This window comes from Oncorhynchus tshawytscha, linkage group LG10, assembly GCF_018296145.1.
Source record: "Oncorhynchus tshawytscha isolate Ot180627B linkage group LG10, Otsh_v2.0, whole genome shotgun sequence".
Classification (NCBI taxonomy): domain Eukaryota; kingdom Metazoa; phylum Chordata; class Actinopteri; order Salmoniformes; family Salmonidae; genus Oncorhynchus; species Oncorhynchus tshawytscha.
Genome location: NC_056438.1, coordinates 13,603,588 through 13,618,636, shown reverse-complemented (window position 1 = coordinate 13,618,636; position 15,049 = coordinate 13,603,588). Strand labels below are relative to the sequence as shown.

General features: G+C 46.8%; 1 protein-coding gene across 1 annotated transcript in view; it reads right to left on the bottom strand.

Moving 5' to 3' along the window:
• The window catches only part of LOC112259748 (histidine N-acetyltransferase), a 33,968-nt gene extending 25,522 nt beyond the window's left edge, over positions 1-8,446 (bottom strand). Inside the window, exon 1 of the mRNA XM_024434375.2 lies at positions 8,296-8,446. The gene's annotated coding sequence lies outside the window, so the exon portion shown is untranslated. The remainder of the gene's footprint in view (positions 1-8,295) is intronic.
• Between the last annotated feature and the right edge of the window lie 6,603 nt (positions 8,447-15,049).

Genomic DNA, 15,049 nt, shown 5'->3' with positions numbered 1-15,049 from the left:
CTCCACCTCTTTCTCTCTATTTCTCCACCTCTTTCTCTCTATCTCTCCACCTCTTTCTCTCTATCTCTCCACCTCTCTCTCTCTAGCTCTCTCGTGCTCTCTCTCTAGCTCTCTCGTGCTCTCTCTCATGCTCTCTCTATCTCTACCTCTCTCTCACTCGCTCTATCTCTACCTCTCTCTCACTCGCTCTATCTCTACCTCTCTCTCACTCGCTCTATCTCTACCTCTCTCTCTCTCACTCGCTCTATCTCTCTCTCTCTCTTATCCTATCATTATCTTTTTGTCCCAATCCCAAACTTACTATCCTGATATCTGGCATAATTTCAAGACTCATTTCCCCCTCTATGTCTCTATCTGATTATTAAGGGTGATTACAAACAATAACCTTGGTTTAGGTTAGGAAACTTCAAAAAGAAGAAATATAGATGTACATCATACTAGAGCTGCAGAAATATAGACATACATAATTCTAGAGCTGCAGAAATATAGACATGCATCATACTAGAGCTGCAGATATATAGACATACATAATTATAGAGCTGCAGAAATATAGACATACATCATACTAGAGCTGCACTGGACCAAGCAAACACTAACACACAAACATAACCATAAACAAAACAGACACCCATTTAATGAGCTGGGAGTGGGGGAGATGGGATGGGATTGGGGGTGGTGGAAGAAAGTGAAACAAAACGTTACAAGTGCGTACACCTTTTATTCTTATCATTATGTAAATAAAAATAAAAAACTCTTATAAAACAGATATGAACGTAACAATCCTATTCTTATCCAGGTGTGAATGATGAAGGCATGAGTCTGTCTCCCTAGAGGTCCATTAAACAAGAAAGATGGCTCGTCATTTTCAGTAGGACACGCAACGGAAAATAAAATGAGCGTTTATTTTTGTTTCAGTCTTTTGTCTTCTGTTTTGTGCCCAATCAACACGACCCTTTAGGTCGGCATCAAGAACAAGCAAACGTAGCAAGATACTGCCAAGATTGAACAGCTGATGGTTATCATGTTGATGACTGCACTGATCTCATCCCTGCTTTTACCTTTCTCTATCTGTCACTCATTTCGGGAAGAGAGTTAGCCCATCCACACAGATCTAGGATCAGCTTAACCTCCACCTCCACCTAACCTTTACTATTACGGTGGAAAAATACAGACCTTTTCTTGGATCAGTATGTAGGCTATGCATGAGGACCAACTCTGTGTGTGTGTGTGTGTGTGTGTGTGTGTGTGTGTGTGTGTGTGTGTGTGTGTGTGTGTGTGTGTGTGTGTGTGTGTGTGTGTGTGTGTGTGTGTGTGTGTGTGTGTGTGTGTGTGTGTGTGTGTGTGTGTGTGTGTGTGTGCGTATGTGTACTGCAGAGTCAGTACTCAGCACTGTGTGGATATAGAGGGCACCCCAGTGAGTCTGAATCAATGAGCTTCACCAGAATTGCTTTTGGGTGAAAAAGGATGGGAGGGAGGGGGTAGGGGTGGATGAATGTGACCAGGCGAATGAATATCGGGTGGTGAGCGGGTGGTGATTGAGTGTTTATAGAGTTATGGGTGTGTGCTGTGTGCACGTGTGTGTAACAGAAGGGGTGAATGGATGAAAAAGAGAACGGATGAAGGGGGAGCAGATGTAAGAGTGTGTGTGTGTGTGTGTGTGTGTGTGTGTGTGTGTGTGTGTGTGTGTGTGTGTGTGTGTGTGCGCACAAACTAAAGCTTTACTCCCTAGATGACTTTGCAGTTGCCCCGATCAACCATGAGTAAGTAGTAGGGGCCCTTCATGATAAAACATAAAACTGCTCAGGCGGGACAATAGTGCCAGGCTATCCGCCTCCTCCCCCTCACCTCTGGTCCCCCACCTCTCCCCCTCTGCCTCACCAGCACATATAGACTGAATAATCTCCCAGGCTATGTCCCAAATAGTACCCTATACCCTATGTAGTGCACTACTTTTCACCAGAACCCCTATGGACCATCGTCAAAGTAGTGCGCTACATAGGGAATAGGCGCCATTTGGGCCGTACTCCCACTCCCTCGGGCATGCTCTTTGAAAATGCTTTAGGCTAATGTCCCAAACAGCTTACTTACTCTGAGTCTATCAGGCTACTTGTTACGGAGCCTCTGTTAAAAGCTGCTTTGCTATATTTTTATAGATAGATGGAAGGATGCTAGCATATAAGAAACTTGCTAGAAACGTGTAAATGTGCAAGGTGCAGAGGGATGGAAGGATGGATGATGCTACAAGGTGTTTGTTTGACTGAGACAGCATTGGAGGAGAGAGAAAGACAGACAACAGAGACAGATAGAGAGATAGATATATACAATAAAAGTGAGAGGAAAAGAGAGATAGAAACAGAACGAGTGAAAGCGAGAGAAAGGGGGATATATAGAGAGGGGGTAGGGGAAAGAGGGTGGGAGATAGTTGGAAAGCGGGTGGGAGATAGAGAGGGGGAGATAGAGAGAGAGAGCGAGAGAGAGGGGGAGATAGAGATAGAGAGAGAGAGAGGGGTTGGAAATAGAGAGAGAGGGGGAGATAGAGACAGGGAGGTAGAGAGAGAGCGAAAGTGAGAGAATGCATAAGAGTAAAGGGAGAGAGGTCGAGTGAGAGCAAGAGGGCCTGGAGAGAGAGAGAATGACAGAGTGGGATGAAAGAGAAACGTGTCTATCTATAAAATGTTGGGCAGTTGATGCTCCGAATCTGCTCTCATCTTCCAACTGTCCCTTGATGCGTCTAATCATGAGTACACAGTCACGTCTCCCCTCTTTCATTCCCGAATTCCAAACCGTCAAGTGGAATCAGATCACAAAGCAGGCCGAGGGAAGGAGCAGACACGCGAGCGCACGCACACGCGCTCTTTGGCGCACGGCACGCGCACTGTATGGGCAGGTTGGATATAAGAAATAAGTCTCACTCCGTCTCCAGCACTCACCTCCTCGTGCTGCCCTTGACCGAGTATCTCAACCCCAATGGAATGTGGAGAAATAAAACCCGCCATAGGCTAGAAAATAGCCCTTGTCCATAATGCATAACATGTGCGCCTATACATTGTCTTTACAAAAGGTAAATGTGTAACGGTTTTCTAGTGGTGATGAAGGAGAGTCGGACCAAACTGCAGCGTGTCGATTGCGATCCATGTTTAATATAACAAAGAAACACGAACTTACAAAAAAACAATAAACGAAACCGAAACAGCCTATCTGGTGCAAACTAACAACGAGTACACATAGGACACTAAGGACAATCACCCACGACAAACTCAAAGAATATGGCTGCCTAAATATGGTTCCCAATCAGAGACAACGATAAGCACCTGCCTCTGATTGAGAACCACTCCAGACAGCCATAGACCTTGCTAGACAACCCACTAAGCTACAATCCCAATACCACCACCAAAACCCCAAGACAAACACACCACAATTACAAAAACCCATGCCACACCCTGGCCTGACCAAATACATAAAGATAAACACAAAATACTTTGACCAGGGCGTGACAGAACCCCCCTAAGGTGCGGACTCCCGAACGCACCTCAAAACAATAGGGAGGGTCCGGGTGGGCGTCTGTCCATGGTGGCGGCTCCGGCGCGGGACGTGGACCCCACTCCTTTAATGTCTTAGTCCCCTCTCCCTTCGTCCCTGGATAGTCCACCCTCGCCGCCGACCATGGCCTAGTAGTCCTCACCCAGAACCCCACTGGACTGAGGAACAGATCGGGACTGAAGGACAGCTCGGGACCGAGGCAGCTCGGGACTGAGGGGAAGCTCGGGAGTGAGAGAAAGCTCGGGAGTGAGAGAAAGCTCAGGAGTGAGAGAAAGCTCAGGAGTGAGAGAAAGCTCAGGAGTGAGAGAAAGCTCAGGAGTGAGAGGAAGCTCAGGAGTGAGAGGAAGCTCAGGAGTGAGAGGAAGCTCAGGAGTGAGAGGAAGCTCAGGAGTGAGAGGAAACTCAGGCAGGTAGATAGATCTACCAGCTCCTGGCTGGCTGGTGGTTTCAGCAGATCCTGGCTGACTGGCAGATCCTGGCTGACTGGCAGATCTGGAAGAGTCTGGTTGACTGGCAGATCTGGAAGAGTCTGGTTGACTGGCAGATCTGGAAGAGTCTGGTTGACTGGCAGATCTGGAAGAGTCTGGTTGACTGGCAGATCTGGAAGAGTCTGGTTGACTGGCAGATCTGGAAGAGTCTGGTTGACTGGCAGATCTGGAAGAGTCTGGCTGACTGGCAGATCTGGAAGAGTCTGGCAGACTGGCGATGCTGGGCAGACCGGCGGCGCCGGGCAGACTGGCGGCGCCGGGCAGACTGGCGGCGCCGGGCAGACTGGCGACGCTGGGCAGACTGGCGACGCTGGGCAGACTGGCGACGCTGGGCAGACTGGCGGTGCTGGGCAGACTGACGACGCTGGGCAGACTGACGACGCTGGGCAGACTGGCGGTGCTGGGCAGACTGGCGATGCTGGGCAGACTGGCGATGCTGGGCAGACTGGCGATGCTGGGCAGACTGGCGATGCTGGGCAGACTGATGGCGCTGGGCAGACTGGCGATGCTGGGCAGACTGGGGGCACTGGCGGCGCTGGGCAGACTGGCGGCACTAGCTGCTCCATATAGGCTGACAGCTCTGGCGGCTTCTTACAGACTGACCGCTCTGGCGGCTCCGTGCTGACTGGCAGCTCCTTGCAGACTGGCAGCTCCTTGCAGACTGGCAGCTCCTTACAGACTGACAGCTCCGTGCAGACTGACAGCTCCGTGCAGACTGACAGCTCCGTGCAGACTGGCTGCTCCATGCAGACTGGCTGCTCCATGCAGACTGACAGCTCTGGCTGCTTCATGCAGACTGACAGCTCTGGCTGCTCCATGTAGACTGGCTGCTTCATGCAGACTGGCAGCTCGGGCTGCTTCATGTAGACTGACAGCTCTGGCTGCTCCATGCGGACTGACAGCTCTGGCTGCTCCATGTAGACTGACTGCTTCATGCAGACTGGCAGCTCGGGCTGCTTCATGTAGACTGACAGCTCTGGCTCCTCCATGCAGACTGACAGCTCTGACTGCTCCATGCAGACTGACAGCTCTGGCTGCTTCATGCAGACTGGCAGCTCTGGCTGCTCTATGTAGACTGGCTGCTTCATGCAGACTGGCAGCTCGGGCTGCTTCATGTAGACTGACAGCTCTGGCTGCTCCATGCGGACTGACAGCTCTGGCTGCTCCATGCAGACTGACAGCTCTGGCTGCTCCATGCGGACTGACAGCTCTGGCTGCTCCATGCGGACTGACAGCTCTGGCTGCTCCATGTAGACTGGCTGCTTCCTGCAGACTGGCAGCTCGGGCTGCTTCATGTAGACTGACAGCTCTGGCTGCTCCATGTAGACTGGCTGCTTCATGCAGACTGGCAGCTCGGGCTGCTTCATGTAGACTGACAGCTCTGGCTGCTCCATGCAGACTGACAGCTCTGACTGCTCCATGCAGACTGACAGCTCTGACTGCTCCATGCAGACTGACAGCTCTGACTGCTCCATGCAGACTGACAGCTCTGGCTGCTTCATGCAGACTGGCAGCTCTGGCTGCGCTGAACAGGCGGGAGACTCCTGCAGCGCTGTGTCGGAGGAAGGCTCTGGCTGCGCTAAACAGGCGGAAGACTCCGGCAGCGCTGGAGATGAGGAAAGCTCTAACAGCGCTAGATAGGCGTGAGACTCCGGCAGCGCAGGAGAGGAGAAAGGCTCTGGCTGCGCTAAACAGGCGGGAGGCTCCGGCAGCGCTGTAGAGGAGGAAGGCTCTGGCTGCGCTGAACAGGCGGGAGGCTCCGGCAGCGCTGTAGAGGAGAAAGGCTCTGGCTGCGCTGAACAGGCGGGAGGCTCCGGCAGCGCTGTAGAGGAGGAAGGCTCTGGCTGCGTTAAACAGGTGGGAGACTCCAGCAGCGCAGGAGAGGAGAAAAGCGCTGGCTGCGCTGAACAGGCGAGGCACACTGAAGGCCTGGTGCGTGGTGCTGGAACTGGTGGTACTGGATCGAGGACACGCACAGGAAGCCTGGTGCGGGGAGCTGCTACCGGAGGGCTGGGGTGTGGAGGTGGTACTGGATAGACCGGACCGTGCAGGCGCACTGGAGCTCTTGAGCACCGAGCCTGCCCAACCTTACCTGGCTCGATGCCCACTCTAGCCCGGCCGATACGAGGAGCTGGAATATACCGAACCGGGCTGTGCACCCGCACTGGAGACACCATGCGCTCCACAGCATAACACGGTGCCTGCCCGGTCTCTCCAGCCCCCCGGTAAGCACAGGGAGTTTGCGCAGGTCTCCTACCTGGCATAGCCATACTCCCTGTAAGCCCCCCAAGAAATTTTTGGGGCTGACTCTCGGGCTTCCATCCGCTCTGCCGTGCTAGCTCCTCATAATGCCGCCTCTCTGCTTTTGCTGCCTCCAGCTCGGCTTTGGGGCGACAATAATCTCCAGGCTCATTCCAGGGTCCTTTACCGTCCAATTCCTCCTCCCATGTCCATACTCCAGGTGGTGCAACCTCTCCCACTGTAGCTGCTGCTGCTCCTGCTGCTGCTGCCTCTGTTGCCTCTTCTCCTGTTGCTCCTTTGGGCGGCTACACTCCCCTGGTTTAGCCCAGGGTCCTCTCCCGTCGAAGATCTCCTCCCATGACCAGAAATCCTTGGTGAGCATCTCCTTTTTCGGCTGCTCCTGCCTGTTGACACGCCGCTTGGTCCGTTGGTGGTGGGTGATTCTGTAACGGTTTTCTAGTGGTGATGAAGGAGAGTCGGACCAAACTGCAGCGTGTCGATTGCGATCCATGTTTAATATAACAAAGAAACACGAACTTACAAAAAAACAATAAACGAAACCGAAACAGCCTATCTGGTGCAAACTAACAACGAGTACACATAGGACACTAAGGACAATCACCCACGACAAACTCAAAGAATATGGCTGCCTAAATATGGTTCCCAATCAGAGACAACGATAAGCACCTGCCTCTGATTGAGAACCACTCCAGACAGCCATAGACCTTGCTAGACAACCCACTAAGCTACAATCCCAATACCACCACCAAAACCCCAAGACAAACACACCACAATTACAAAAACCCCATGCCACACCCTGGCCTGACCAAATACATAAAGATAAACACAAAATACTTTGACCAGGGCGTGACAAAATGTATACCTAGAATTACAGGAATTGCTGTTATAGCTCATTTCTGAGAAATAGCCTAAGCTTATAGGCCTACCTAGGGACCTACGTAAATGGCACCACACGTGCACCAGCGTATAGAGAACCTCACAATTGTAGTTGTCACGACTCTTCTACCCAAGCACATGCTGTATGTAGACACACTGGAGGCGGGCGCACCGCTCAGAGGCTCCCTTACCGCTGCCATGGCATTGCGCACATACGTTTTCATAGAACACATGTACGCACCCGAAATTTAAGGAATACTCCGAATCAATGTTGTGGATAAAGGAATTATTCATCATAACTTGGCAACTCTGCCCCGTTATATCCCCCTATCCTGCCCGCCCCCATCTGTCCGTATGGGACTGCTTTAGCCGGGGCTTTCAGCGTTCCACATTGACTGCATAGCTATCATTGGATATAAGAAGAAACAAATATCACAAAAGTGATGCCGCAAGGTGATATCTGATAAACATATGTGTGTTTTCTTTTTCGTTTCAGACTATGCATTTATTAAAATAGTCTGAGGCGCTGTCAGGTACAGCATTGCATCCTCAACGGTGATTGGATGAATCTTTGATCATATCGATATTCAATCATATGGGCTACCGGCATCATTCATCCCTATGCATTGCATATAGGCCTAGAACACAGACAGGCACACAATGCCATAATGCTATACAGTGGAATAGCAAACCTACATAAGGCTACAAATGTGGAGGATGAACCCGTTTCATTAGACCATCCATATCGAATCATTGTGTTAGCTTTACCATCCCGTTACTCAGTCTCTTATAAATTCCTTAAATTGGACACAAAATGGCGGATAAGAATATGATGGTGGGATAATCGGTTCCTAATATGAGAAAAGGCTTGGTACAGAGACTGAAGGTTATGCAGAAAACGCGACCACACGTAGGCTATAGGCTACGTTGCCTTCTATGAAAACAGTATTTAGAATTGAGAAAAAAAATATTCGTTAGAATATTATTTAAAAAATATTACGAAATCATAATGATCGATCATAGATGGATACCGTTAGCGTAAGTGATCGATAGGCTAGACTATGTTCACAGCCGACAACGTGCTCCAAATATCTAGCGCTGCCGGCCGGTGGAATTTTTTCCCTCTTACCGTTAGTGAAGCCCGGAGGTCTCGTGCGGGTGTTGACCGTAACAACAGGCAGGTGTATTGCCAGGTGCGAGAGGTGGATGGTTACAGCGGCTAATGTTCAGTTTCAGGATAAAATACAAATTATCCCAGCCACTGGCTCGAACTTTCAATATAAGAGATGTATAATTTTAAGCCCCTCCTACAAACCCTCTCCCCCTCGTAGTAGGCTAGGCTATCCTGTCTAACCCCACACCATCATCACCAGTATAGCCCCCACTCTCTCTCTCTCTCTCTCTCTCTCTCTCTCTCAATCTCTCTCTCTCTAGCTCTCTCGCTCTCTCTCTCTCTCATTCTCTCTCAATCTCTCTCTCTCTAGCTCTCTCACTCTCTCACTCTGTCTCTCACTCTCTCTCTGTCTCTCACTCTCTCGCAATTTGAATTGAATACATTGCTAAAGTAGGCCTAGAAACATGACAATATCAACATTTAATATTGAACACAATTAAAGAGAAAAAATGATTAGGCTACACAGTAGTAAAAGTTCATTTGTAGTTCAAGTTTACTGCACAGTATGAAATAGAAATGGCATGCATACCCTATTTTAATACTAATTGCTTAGTAATCAATTGATTTGTAATTAATGTAATCATATGCATTAAATGATGGATCCCAAAGTTAGGAAAGGCTATGGTCTTTCTTTCTCATATCATATGGATGAACAGCGGATTCATGAATGCAGCATGCTTATGTTATGTCATAAGGTAACGTCCACCTTAAGAGAAATGTCTATATTCTGACATAAAAAGGCAACTTTTGGTAATATTTAGATACAGTATGTGCACACTGGCTATCCTTAAGCAAACACATGTTGAAGGGAAATAAGAATCTGTTATTTTCTTTATTATTATTCAATAGAAACATAAACTTAAGAAAGGGGGTGTTTTGGGTGGGGGTGGGGGGGGGGGGGGCGGCCCACTCTATGGGGCAAAATGGTCCCTGAAGATTAGTGCGTTAAAAATCTATTTTATATGTTTTATTTTGGAATTTCAGAGTCATTGAACCTTAAAAGCTAAAGTCTAGGTATCTCATTTCAATTAAATAAGTCAAATATCGGAACCAAATTACGTTGCACATGATTCATATCCTCACTATGAGGTTTTGATGTACTGCCCCCTCTTCCTTTACAAAATAAATTACAAAATTAGTAAGGGCATAAATCAGAGAACATGTTTTTGTTCCATTGGGTGTGAACATTTAAAGGAGGTTCATCAAAAAAGGTTCATTTATTTTTTTAAATTGGCATCATTAGAACTGGTATGATATTTCACATGGAGTCTGCAGTCAATATGAAATCCATTCTAAAGTATCTCAAAATCTATTGTTTAACTCAAAGAAGTTACATATAGATCACTTGGAAAATGCTAATAATAAGTATCATTGATTGCCCTGGGGGCAGTTTGCCCATTAGGGTGGGCGGTTGGGGATACTACTTACAGTAAACTAAAAACAGATCAACATATATATAGTTCAGTGGAGGCTGCTGAGTGGAGGACGGCTCATAATAATGTCTGGAACGGCGCAAATGGAATGGCACCAAACACATGGAAACCATGTTCCGCTCCAGCTGTTCCTCCACCTGTTCTGCTCCAGCCATTACCATGAGCCTGCCCCCCCCACCAATTAAGGTGCCACCAACCACCTGTGATATATATATTTTCTAAATGACAAATTATTAGATCAATGTACCTCAAAATCGTTTTGAGAACCCAATGTGGTTTTGGCAGAATGACAGCATGGCAGCTGGATGTGGGATGGTTGGATGACTAGGGTCTGGTACCAGTGGATAAGTACGACTCGTCTTGGAAGTAGTTGGAATAACAGCTGTTATCGTGAGGGAAGGGTATCATATGAATGCAGCAGTTATCCCCGGCAGCATTCCAAATTTGCCCTTTTATAGTGCACATTGCTTTAACAGGGGCCATAGGGTTCTAATCAATAATGCACTAGTAGCCTATATAGTGAATAGGGTGCCATTTGGGAGGCCGGTAATCTCTTTAATCTTCAGAGATTTGGGGAAGTCATCTGGTTTCCGCTGTCCCCAGATTACAACATGTTCTAGTCAGACAATACATTCTAGGTTATGCCTGAATGTGTGGAGTAAGTAGATTAAAGTGACGTTTTGATATAAATGGGGTAATGATCATTCACAGCCACGGTCTACTTTATCAGATCATTGGTTTTTAATGACACCTTGTGACAGATAGAGATGATGCTTTTATCAGTGGGATATAGCAGTAGTTATAGTTACCCCTGATCTATGGTAAAGTAGGGAGTGCAGGATTTTACTCTAGCCCAGCCTTAATAGCGCAAGTGTAGTCTGTTCTGTTAAAATGTGTCTGGAACTACAACATAGACCCACACCCTGTAGTCCTGGGCCAGAGTCGGTGACCACTGGGTTATGGATTGATCTATTGGTGCTTTTCCATCTCTTCCCCCCCACAGCAGTGTGTCGCGAGTGTTTTATGTTAACGTAAGCTCTTGTGTAATTGTGTTTCCATCAGGAGTGTGACACTAAAGACTTGGGGCGAGCGGAATCAACAACCTCTGCATCATTCAAAGACTTTTGTTTTGTGAGAAGGTAAGCCTGGGCCCCCAAGTCAGAGCAGTTCCCTCAGAGCCATGGCCCAGTGAGACACGGGTGCCAGTCTGCGTAGATGGGTGAAATGCCGGTGTAAAATGCCGGTGAATCTAGGATACCCAATTGGCTGTCAGAGTAATTTGGGATGAGCAGGCAGGACTCTCTAGCCAGGGCAGCGTGAACCTCTAACCAAAGTGCCCCTCAAATCAAACCTATGTGTGTGTGTGTGTGTGTGTGTGTGTGTGTGTGTGTGTGTGTGTGTGTGTGTGTGTGTGTGTGTGTGCGTGCATTTGTGCTTGCGTGTCTGCTTGCGAGCTTATCATATTCCTCCTCACTCCATCTTGTACTTTGAAATTCTGAGAATTCCATTTCATTAGTTTCAACCCTGTCCATTGTTGACCCAATAATCCGCACATCAAATGAATCCATTATGACACCCACCTCCATGGGAGAATGTTTGGGTGAACCATATGCATCTTAAGCAAAAAGTATTGAGGCAACCCACTGGGCACACACTGGTTGAATCAACGTTGTTTCCACGTCATATCAATGAAATGACATTAAACCAACTTGGAATAGACGTTAAATTGATGTCTGTGCCCAGTGGGAAGACTCTAGGGAAAATATCGAGACTAGGGTAAAAAGCCATTGCAATGTACTGTAGTGTTTCACTTCATTTAAAGCTGTCATCTCATTAGAGATGCGGGCCTGGGCATCCTTGACTACACTAAGGTTGCATCCTGAATGTAACCTTGTTCTTTACATAGGGCACTACTTTTTTTAGCCGTATGGGCTAGAATGCCAATACACAATGAGATGATGTTGTGACATTTTTGTCCTCCCTGAAATATCCTGTTTTCCCATCTCGTCATGTCAGCTGTCACCTCTGACCTCTGAGCCGTGAATCCGTCGAGGCTAAGCTTGCGATCCAGGAGCAACATGCTGCATATATAATCCTGTCAAAATAAAAACAATGCAGTACATTTTTCCATCTTTCTCTCTCTCTCTCTCTCTCTCTCTCTCTCTCTCTCTCTCTCTCTCTCTCTCTCTCTCTCCTCTCTCTCTCTCTCTCTCTCTCTCTCTCTCTCTCTCTCTCTCTCTCTCTCTCTCTCTCTCTCTCTCTCTCTCTCTCTCTCTCTCTCTCTACTCTCTCTCTCTCTCTCTCTCTCTACTCTCTACGCTCTCTCTCTCTCTCTGTTTCTCTCTCTCTCTGTTTCTCTCTCTCTCTGTTTCTCTCTCTCTCTGCCTCTCAATTCAATTCAATTCAATTCAATTCAAGGGCTTTATTGGCATGGGAAACATGTGTTAACATTGCCAAAGCAAGTGAGGTAGATAATATATAAAGTGAAATAAACAATAAAAATTAACAGTAGACATCACACATACAGAAGTTTCAAAACAATAGAGACATTACAAATGTCATATTATATATATATATACAGTGTTTTAACAATGTACAAATGGTAAAGGACACAAGATAAAATAAATAAGCATAGAAATGGGTTGTATTTACAATGGTGCGTGTTCTTCACTGGTTGCCCTTTTCTCGTGGCAACAGGTCACAAATCTTGCTGCTTTGATGGCACACTGTGGAATTTCACCCAGTAGATATGGGAGTTTTTCAAAATTGGATTTGTTTTCGAATTCTTTGTGGATCTGTGTAATCTGAGGGAAATATGTCTCTCTAATATGGTCATACATTGGGCAGGAGGTTAGGAAGTGCAGCTCAGTTTCCACCTCATTTTGTGGGCAGTGAGCACATAGCCTGTCTTCTCTTGAGAGCCATGTCTGCCTACGGCGGCCTTTCTCAATAGCAAGGCTATGCTCGCTGAGTCTGTTCATAGTCAAAGCTTTCCTTAATTTTGGGTCAGTCACAGTGGTCAGGTATTCTGCCGCTGTGTACTCTCTGTGTAGGGCCAAATAGCATTCTAGTTTGCTCTGTTTTTTTGTTAATTCTTTCCAATGTGTCAAGTAGTTATCTTTTTGTTTTCTCATGATTTGGTTGGGTCTAATTGTGCTGCTGTCCTGGGACTCTGTAGGGTGTGTTTGTGAACAGAGCCCCAGGACCAGCTTGCTTAGGGGACTCTTCTCCAGGTTCATCTCTCTGTAGGTGATGGCTTTGTTGTGGAAGGTTTGGGAATCGCTTCCTTTTAGGTGGTTATAGAATTTAACAGCTCTTTTCTGGATTTTGATAATTAGTCTCTCTCTACTCTCTCTCTCTACTCTCTCTCTCTACTCGCTCTCTCTCTCCACTCACTCTCTCCCCCCTCTCTCTCTCTCTCTCTCTCTCTCTCTCTCTCTCTCTCTCTCTCTCTCTCTCTCTCTCTCTCTCTCTCTCTCTCTCTCTCTCTCTCTCTCTCTCTCTCTCTCTCTCTCTCTCTCTCTCTCTCTCTCTCCTCTCTCTCTCTCTCTCTCTCTCTCTCTCTCTCTCTCTCTCTCTCTACTCTCTCTCTCTCTCTCTCCTCTCTGTCCCTCCCTCTCTCTCTCTCTCTCTCTCTCTCTCTCTCTCACACACACATCTTCCACTTTTTGATAATATATGCTTTTATTTGCCATTCCATATGACCTACTCTTTCACATGTAACATGTATGTTATTTACAGAAGCGATCTGTTAATCAGTAGGCCTATATTTCATACCATGTTCGTAACATATTTGCTTTTAAATTCTCCACAGGAATCTCAGGCCTGAGAAGGGAGACTGTGGGTGTTATATGTATATATAACACATATGGAATAATGTAGTAACCAAAAAAGTGTTAGGCAAATAAAAAAATATTTGAGATTTGAGATTTTTCAAAGTAGCCACCCTTTGCCTTGATGACAGCTTTGCACACTCTTCAAAAATCTAATCAAATGTTCTTGGTCACATAAACATGGTTAGCAGATGTTAATGCAAGTGTAGCGACATGCTTGTGCTTCTAGTTTTGACAGTGCAGTAATATAACAAATTCACAACTACCTAATACACTCAAATGTAAAGGGATGGAATAAGAATATGTACATATAACTATATGGATGAGCAATGGCCGAGCGGCATAGGCAAGATGCAATAGATGGTATAAAATAAAGTATATACATATGAGATGAGTAATGTAAGATATGTAAACATTAAAGTGCCATTTTTTTAAAGTGACTAGTGATCCATTTATTAAAGTGGCTAATGATTTGAGTATGTATGTAGGCAGTAGCCTCTGTGTTAGTGATGGTTTTTTAACAGTCTGATGGCTTTGAGATAGAAGCTGTTTTTTTCAGTTTCTCTGTCCCAGCTTCGATGTACCTATACTGACCTTGTCTCCTGGATGGTAGTGGGATGAACAGGCAGTGGCTCGGATGGTTGTTGTCCTTGATTATCTTTTTGGCCTTCCTGTGACATTGTGTGCTGTAAGTGTCCTGGAGGGCAGGTAGTTTGCCCCCGGTGATACGTTGGGCAGACCGCACCACCCTCTGGAAAGCATTGCAGTTGAGGAAGGTGCTGTTGCCGTACCTGGTAGTGATATAGCCCGACAGGATGGTCTCAACTGTGCATCTGTTAAAGTTTGTGAGGGTTTTAGGTGACAAGCCAAATTTCTTCAGCCTCGTGAAGTTGAAGAGGTGCTGTTTCACCTTCTTCACCACACTGTCTGTGTGGGTGTACCTTTTCAGTTTGTCCGTGATGTGTATGCCGATTAACTTAAAACTGTCCTGTCGATGTGGATAGGGGAGTGCTACCTCTGCTGTTTTCTGAAGTCCACGATCATCTCTACTTTCCGGCTACCCGGATAAAGCACGAAAGAAGCTTCAGTTAGTGCTAAGCACGGCTGCTAGATCCTTGACTAGAACCAAAATCATATCATGATCATATTACTCCAGTGCAAGCCTCTCTACACTGGCTTCCTGTTAAGGCAAGGGCTGATTTCAAGGTTTTACTGTTAACCTACAAAGCATTATGGGCTTGCTCCTACCTATCTTTCCGATTTGGTACTGCCATACATACCTACACGTACGCTACGGTCACAAGCCGCAGGCCTCCTAACTGTCCCTAGAATTTCTAAGCAAACAGCTGGAGACAGGGCTTTCTCCTATAGAGCTCCATTTTTATGGTATGGTTTGCCTACCCATGTGAGAGACGCAGACTCGGTCTCAACTTTTAAGTCTTT